Below are 8,422 nucleotides of genomic sequence, written 5' to 3'. Positions count from 1 at the left end.
ACAAGAAAATAATTAAAAAAATAAAATTTTAGTAATTACTCAAAATAAATAAAAAATAAGTTATAAGGTAGTCTTTTATTTAAATTATTAATAATTATAAAAATAGAAGATCGGTAATTATTTTAAATAAACATTGAATTCAGTTTTATGGTACTAATTTATTTGAATTGTTAATAAAATTTTATAATTTTCAAATTTATATCTATTCAATTTATGTATTTTATTTGATTTTACTTTAACAAAAAATTAAAACGTGTCTTTTTAATTTTTTTTAGAAAGTATAGTGAAATGAGTTATATCAATTATAATTAATTATATATAATTAAACTAATTGATTGTGTTAATTTTTAAGATAAATAACACATAATAAATGGTTGAAATTAATTATAATAAGTTAATAATTAATAAATAAATAATATTGAACCAAATCAAGTATACTAATTATTTGTACTAACTAATTAAGTATTTTTTTAATAGGCTCTGCTAACTGTGCCCTTAGAACATAGGCTAAAAACATTATAAAAAAATATTTTATGAAAATTATTAAAAAATAAATATTTTTAAATGTATCCCTAAGAGACAAGTTGTAACATCCTAAGTTAATATTCTACCTTTAAAGGCCTTTAAGTAGGGTGTCACACTTAATATGAAAAAGCAAAGAACTAAATCATTAGTTAAGAAAAGAAGGAAAACACGCGCGAAACCTTGGGTGGAAATAGAGTAGTACTAAAAGGATGAAATTGAACAAAACTCAAAGAGATTCAAGCAAACATAAAAGAATTTCCATGAACACGGTTCTAAAGGAGATAGTGCTTAAAGGTAACTATGACGAAAAGGAAACTAACGCATCCTAACTAGTTTCATCGAAGAAACTTCCATCCTTGTGTCATGTCCTATCCTTGGCTCGGGTTGTCGGATTCCTCTTCCTCGGTTTCGGAATCAGACTCGAGGTGTACCACCTTAGATGACCGCTTCTTAGATGCTGAAGCGTTCCTGTCTAGGAAGCTTACGACGGGCAGCTAGGGTTCTTCTTCCACGAACTCTCGATCTAAGTAGATAGTTTGGAGCACGGTAGTAGTGGTCGCAACTACCCACGCATGCTTCGAGGGGTCATACTCAGAAGTTACCTTCGAGGGACACTGCGTCGTCTCTATCCGCTGTGCCATGTTCCTCTGGAGACAGTATGGGAAAAGAAAGGGAGTGAGAACCTAACGTCTCAGTAGGAGTGCTATGCAACACCTCCATATCCATCTCCAGCCCACGTGCGGGATTTTTAAAAAGAGCGTATAACGTGGCATGTAATATGTATCTTTCTTGTAAAACATATGTGCGAAAAGGAAAAAAATAGAAGGATAACATCTTAAGTAACATCAACATAATCACAATTAAATCTAAAGAAAAAAAACATAAACATCAAACTTTCATTCATGCTTTCTTAACTTTTAACTTTTATGGAAGGTATTGAGCTCAAACCAGTATAAATGAGAGTCCCCTTCCCTTACCGAAGGTTCTTATCTCGAGTGTCTTGGCGATCACCTTCCCTTACCGAAGGATCATCTCGATCGATCACCCTCCCTTACCGATGGATCATCTCGATATCTTGTCTTTGGGAGTCACCTTCCCTTACCAAAGGATCACTCCCTCAGTTCAATTTACAATCAAGGTTATTTAGACATACACAAGAAAAGAGTTATATCAACAAAGATATCTTATTATATAAAATTGATGGGAGTTCCCTTCCCTTACCGAAGGTTCCCAAAGGTTTGCCGATCACCTTCCCTTACCAAAGGATCATATCGATTCGATCATCTTCCCTTACCGAAGGATCATCTCAATTATCTTGTCTTTGGGGGTCACCTTCTCTTACCGAAGGATCATTCCCTCAGTTCAATTTACACTTAGGTTGTTTAAACATACACGAGAGAAAAATCATATAAGAAGAGATTATGGAAGAAAAGGAACAATTGTGATAATAAAGGGATATATAAAAATCATGAGACTCTAGCATGTGTATAGATTTTTTAATTAAAAGATCTTGGTAATATAATAGCATGGATTGAAAGAGGTCATATCAAAGTGCAGAAAATAGGGCATTTTAAATAATTACACAAAATATTAAAGAAATTATGTATTCTCGATCCTAAAGGAGTAATATAATGGTGCAACGATCATATAATAAGAATAGAGTATATTATATATTTGAATAAAACATTTAAGAAAGCATGTACTCTTGACTTTGAAGGAGTAATAATGACATAATGATATGCACATAGTAGAATAGGGTATATTAGATGTTTGAATAAAATATTTAAGAAAGCATGTACTCTTGGTTTTAAAGGAGTAATAATGACATAATAATATAACAGGTCACATAGATGCACATAATAGAATAGGGTATATTAAATTTTTGAATAAAATACTTAAGAAAGTATGTACTCTTAACTTTAAAGGAGTAATAATAACATAATGATATGCACATAAAATATTTGAATAAAATAATATAAATAGTAATATAATAATGTAAGAGATCACACATATGCATATAATAGAATATGGTATATTGAACAAGACAGTATAAGAAGGCATGTACTCTCGGCCCTAAGGGAATATTAATATAATAATATAGGAGATTGAATAAGCATTATAAGAAGGCATGTACTCTCGATTTAAGGGAATATTAGCAATATAATCATATGAAAGAGCACAAAATGAGTATAGTGAATAATTGAATGAACATCACAAGGAGACATATACTAACGATTCAAGAAGACATGAATGACATGGTGGACAGACATGATCAACATGAATAAAGGATGAGTGAAAGATAATTAATGCCATGATAACATTCGTGAATGGAAGAAAATAAAAATGGAACATAACACATGCCAAGCATTTTAAAAACATAATTTCCTACACTTTTTCTAACGCTTTCTTGTTGCCCATGAGCTTGCCTCTTGTGTTCTTTGTGTTTGCACACAGAATATATTTTTGTAGAGAGAGAAGGGAGAGGATTAGTGTTTGAGAGAAGTAATTTTCTACCTATAGGTGCACCCCTATTTATATACATTTGGTGATAGGATGGTTGGGATAATTTTAAATTCAAACGGAAGGTGGTTACTAGATTCTTATCCATAAATTCAAAATTCGAAACCCAACTCCCAACTGACTTTCGAATTTCGAATTTAATTTTTGTTTCTAGAAGGGGTGGTTGTTACATTATCACCCCGTAAAAAAAGAATTTGTCCCCAAATTCCATATCCGAAATTGGTCGATGAGGATTGTTAAATAACTTAGGGATCTTATTGTAATCTCCTACTGTTGGAAAGGAAATCTTCACCATGATCGTTACCTGTAAATAATTTCGGGAACTTCTGTCTTATGTCAGCATCTCTTTTTCCATGTGTAGTCCCTTGAATTGCCACTACCCCATGCCACTTTTACCAGTCGTATCGTCTTGCTCCTTAGTTGCTTCATGCTTCTGTCTACAATCTTCACGGCTGGTAGTTCAAAGGTCAGGTCGTCTTTGAGTGTTACATCCTCTTGCTGCAACACATGGCTTGGATCGTGCTGGTATATATTTTTTTTTTTGGAGCTGGGACACATGGAACACGTTGTGTAGTCTTGATAGATTCGGTGGTAGGGCGAGTTGGTATGTCGACTTTCCTATACGCCGGAGGATTTGGAATGGGCCCAGGTACCGGGGGCTTAGTTTCCGTACCTTAAGGGTCATTCCTACCCCGGTGGTAGGGGTGATTTTTTTTGGAACACGTGATCGCCCTCCTGAAATTCGAGGGATTTTCTTTGTTGATCTGCATAGCTCTTTTGTCGACTTTGGGTGGTACGTATTCTTTTCCTTATCCTTTTGATATCTTCTGTGGTCTGTCTTACTAATTCGGGTTCTAAGTAGCCTTTCTCTTCTGGTCTATACCAGCATAAAGGAGATTGGCACTTTCGCCCGTAAAGTGCCTCATATGGTGCCATCCCGATGCTATTATGGTAACTGTTGTTATAAGCAAACTCGATCAGTGGTAAGTGACTTTTTCGCTCTCCTAGTCTGTCTAGGACACAAGCTCGTAACATATCTTCCAACGACTGAATGGTCCTCTTCATTTGTCCATCTGTTTGCGGGTGGTATGACGTGCTTAAGCACAATTTTGTCCCGAACGCCTTCTGCAATGCGTTCCAAAACCTGGAGGTAAATCCGGGGTCTCTGTCCGAGACTATGGTTGATGGTACCCCGTGTAACCCCAGGATCTCTTTGATATATAGCGTGGCTAGTCTTTCTAACGAGTCGGTCGCCTTGATTGGTAGAAAATGGGCAGTCTTGGTAAGCCGGTCCACAATAACCCATATGGCGTCACGTCCTGCTTGAGTACGAGGTAGTCCCATGACAAAACCTATCGATATGTTTTCCCACTTTCATTTTGGGATGCCAATAGGTTGCAATACCCCCGATGGTTTTTGATGCTCGATTTTTACCTTCTGACAAACCAGACATTTATTCACGACTGTAGCCAAATCCTTTTTCATCCCTGGCCACCAGAACATCTTCTTCAAATCATGATACATCTTTGTCATGCCTGGGTGAATGGTAAAGTCTCCTTTATGGGCTTCTTCCGCAATCTTGTTTTGAAGATCGCCTTCTCTTGGGACACAGATTTGACCTTGGTATCTCCATACCTTGTCCTCTCCTTTGGTGAAACCTTTCAATTTTCTTTCCTTGACAAGGCGCATGATTTCTTGAAAGTCGGGGTCGGAGCTCTGTGCCTTAGTTATTTGTTCCTTGAATTGACTTGTCACTGTTAGGTGGCTCAAACGTATGCTTTCTGGAGCGAGGGTGACTTGTAAGTTCATGTATCTGAAATTCTTTATCAACTTTGCCTCTTTTATCATCAGCCATGATGCCTTGAGTACCTTCCAACTTGGAGCGTCAGCCACCAAGTTAGCCTTCCCCGGGTGGTAGTTTAGAACAAAGTCGTAATCTTTAAGAAACTCCATCCACCTCCCTTGTCGCATGTTGAGTTCCTTCTAGTCGAACAGGTACTTTAAGTTCTTATGATCGGAGAATACTTGAAACCCAACTCCGTACAAATGGTGTCTCCATGTCTTCAGTGCAAATACTATTGCGGCTAGTTCAAGGTCGTGAATTGGATAGTTGGCTTCGTGGGTCTTTAGTTGCCTTGACGCATATGCCACTACCTTCTTGCATTGCATTAGTACGCAACCCAAAAGACATTACTGTAAACTTCGTTCGAAAAGCCATCTTCGGAATGTCTTCTTCTTTTACCCTTATTTGATGATACCCTGATCTCAGGTCAATTTTTTGAAAATGCCGTTGCATCTTGTAGTTGGTCCATTAAGTCATCTATTCTTGGGAGGGGATACTTGTTCTTCACCGTGATTTTGTTGAGTTGTCTATAGTCTATGCAGAGACGCATACTGCCATCATTTTTGAACAATACTGGAGCTCCTCAGGGAGAGACGCTTGGTCTGATGAATCCCTTTTGCAGCAGTTCTTCTAGTTGGTTCTTTAGTTCAGTGAGCTCCAACGGAGCCATCCGGTAAGGGGCTATGGAGATTGGCCCTATTCCAGGCACCAATTCTTTGGAGAACTCAACTTCTCGTGTTGGGGAAAAGAGGGTATATCTTCAGAAAAGATATCTGAAAAGTCTCGTACTACTGGTATCTCACACAACTCCTGATTGGGATCTTCTTTTACCGAATTTAGCAAGGCACATTCTTGTCTCGTACTTGTACCTTTGGAGGATCTTGGAAGGTCATTTATCACTTGTGTCATGTATGGATGGAGAAAGAAAGATGACTTTTCTCTCTAACAAGACTCGGTTTTTGTTGAGCCAATCCATTCCTAGGATGATGTCTAGTCCTACTAAAGGGAGGCACACTAGGTCAGCAAGGTATGACCTATCTGAAATGAGGATGCAAGTCCCCTGACAAACCTGCTGAGTTTTAACACTCTTACCGGCTGGGGTAGTCACCAGTAGGACATATGGTAGTTTGGTCATGGGTAAACTGATTCTACTAGTAGCAGAGAGAGATATAAATGGATGAGAAGCACCAGTATTGTAAAGAATAGTTAAAGGAACTCCATTAATTGTGCACTTACCCTTGATTCAATGTTCTGACTGGTGGGCTCCTTTGGCTTGCCATAGGTTTTCCTGTTCATGGGTAACTATAAGGAGAAGTTCTATCAGTCGTACCTTCTAAAACAGGATCTCTAGGATCGACTTTGCTCTGATACCAATAATGTAACATCCTAAGTTAATATTCTACCTTTAAAGGCCTTTAAGTAGGGTGTCACACTTAATATGAAAAAGCAAAGAACTAAATCGTTAGTTAAGAAAAAAAGGAAAACACGCGCGAAACTTTGGGTGGAAATCGAGTAGTACTAAAAGGATGAAATTGAACAAAACTCAAAGAGGTTCAAGAAAACATAAAAGAATTCCCATGAACACGGTTCTAAAGGAGATAGTGCTTAAAGGTAACTATGACGAAAAGGAAACTAACGCATCCTAACTAGTTTCATCGAAGAAACTTCCATCCTTGTGTCATGTCCTATCCTTGGCTCGGGTTGTCGGATTCCTCTTCCTCGGTTTCGGAATCAGACTCGAGGTGTACCACCTTAGATGACCGCTTCTTAGATGCTGAAGCATTCCTGTCTAGGAAGCTTACGACGGGCAGTTAGGGTTCTTCTTCCACGAACTCTCGATCTAAGTAGATAATTTGGAGCATGGTAGTAGTGGTCGCAACTACCCACGCGTGCTTCGAGGGGTCATACTCAGAAGTTACCTTCGGGGGACACTGCGTCGTCTCTATCCGCTGTGCCATGTTCCTCTGGAGACAGTATGGGAAAAGAAAGGGAGTGAGAACCTAACGTCTCAGTAGGAGTGCTATGCAACACCTCCATATCCATCTCCAGCCCACGTGCGGGATTTTTAAAAAGAGCGTATAACGTGGCATGTAATATGTATCTTTCTTGTAAAACATGTGTGCAAAAAGGAAAAAATAGAAGGATAACATCTTAAGTAACATCAACATAATCACAATTAAATCTAAAGAAAAAAAAACATAAACATCAAACTTTCATTCATGCTTTCTTAACTTTTAACTTTTATGGAAGGTATTGAGCTCAAACCGGTATAAATGAGAGTCCCCTTCCCTTACCGAAGGTTCTTATCTCGAGTGTCTTGGCGATCACCTTCCCTTACCGAAGGATCATCTCGATCGATCACCCTCCCTTACCGAGGAATCATCTCGATATCTTGTCTTTGGGGGTCACCTTCCCTTACCGAAGGATCACTCCCTCAGTTCAATTTACAATCAAGGTTATTTAGATATACACAAGAAAAGAGTTATATCAACAAAGATATCTTATTATATAAAATTGATGGGAGTTCCCTTCCCTTACCGAAGGTTCCCAAAGGTTTGCCGATCACCTTCCCTTACCAAAGGATCATTCCCTCAGTTCAATTTACAACCGAAGGATCATCTCAATTCGATCACCTTCCCTTACCAAAGGATCATCTCGATTATCTTGTCTTTGGGGGTCACCTTCCCTTACCGAAGGATCATTCTCTCCGTTCAATTTACAATTAGGTTGTTTAAACATACACGAGAGAAAAATCATATAAGAAGAGATCATGGAAGAAAAGGAACAATTGTGATAATAAAGGGATATATAAAAATCATGAGACTCTAGCATGTGTATAGATTTTCTAATTAAAAGATCTTGGTAATATAATAGCATGGATTGAAAGAGGTCATATCAAAGTGCAGAAAAGAGGGCATTTTAAATAATTGCACAAAATATTAAAGAAATTATGTATTCTCGATCCTAAAGGAGTAATATAATGGTGCAACGATCATATAATAAGAATAGAGTATATTATATATTTGAATAAAACATTTAAGAAAAGCATGTACTCTTGACTAACTTTAAAGGAGTAATAATAACATAATGATATGCACAAAATATTTGAATAAAATAATATAAATAGTAATATAATAATGTAAGAGATCACACATATGCATATAATAGAATATGGTATATTGAACAAGACAGTATAAGAAGGCATATACTCTCGGCCCTAAGGGAATATTAATATAATAATATAGGAGATTGAATAAGCATTATAAGAAGGCATGTACTCTCGATCTAAGGAAATATTAACAATATAATCATATGAAAGAGCACAAAATGAGTATAGTGAATAATTGAATGAACATCACAAGGAGACATATACTAACGATTCAAGAAGACATGAATGACATGGTGGACAGACATGATCAACATGAATAAAGGATGAGTGAAAGATAATTAATGTCATGATAACATTTGTGAATGGAAGAAAATAAAAATGGAACATAACACATGCCAAACATTTTAAAAAAACATAATTCCCTA

The sequence above is a fragment of the Arachis duranensis genome, chromosome 5 (genome assembly GCF_000817695.3).
Source record: "Arachis duranensis cultivar V14167 chromosome 5, aradu.V14167.gnm2.J7QH, whole genome shotgun sequence".
Taxonomy (NCBI): Eukaryota; Viridiplantae; Streptophyta; class Magnoliopsida; order Fabales; family Fabaceae; genus Arachis; species Arachis duranensis.
The sequence above is the reverse complement of the archived record's forward strand: the minus strand, read 5'-3'. Positions refer to the sequence as shown.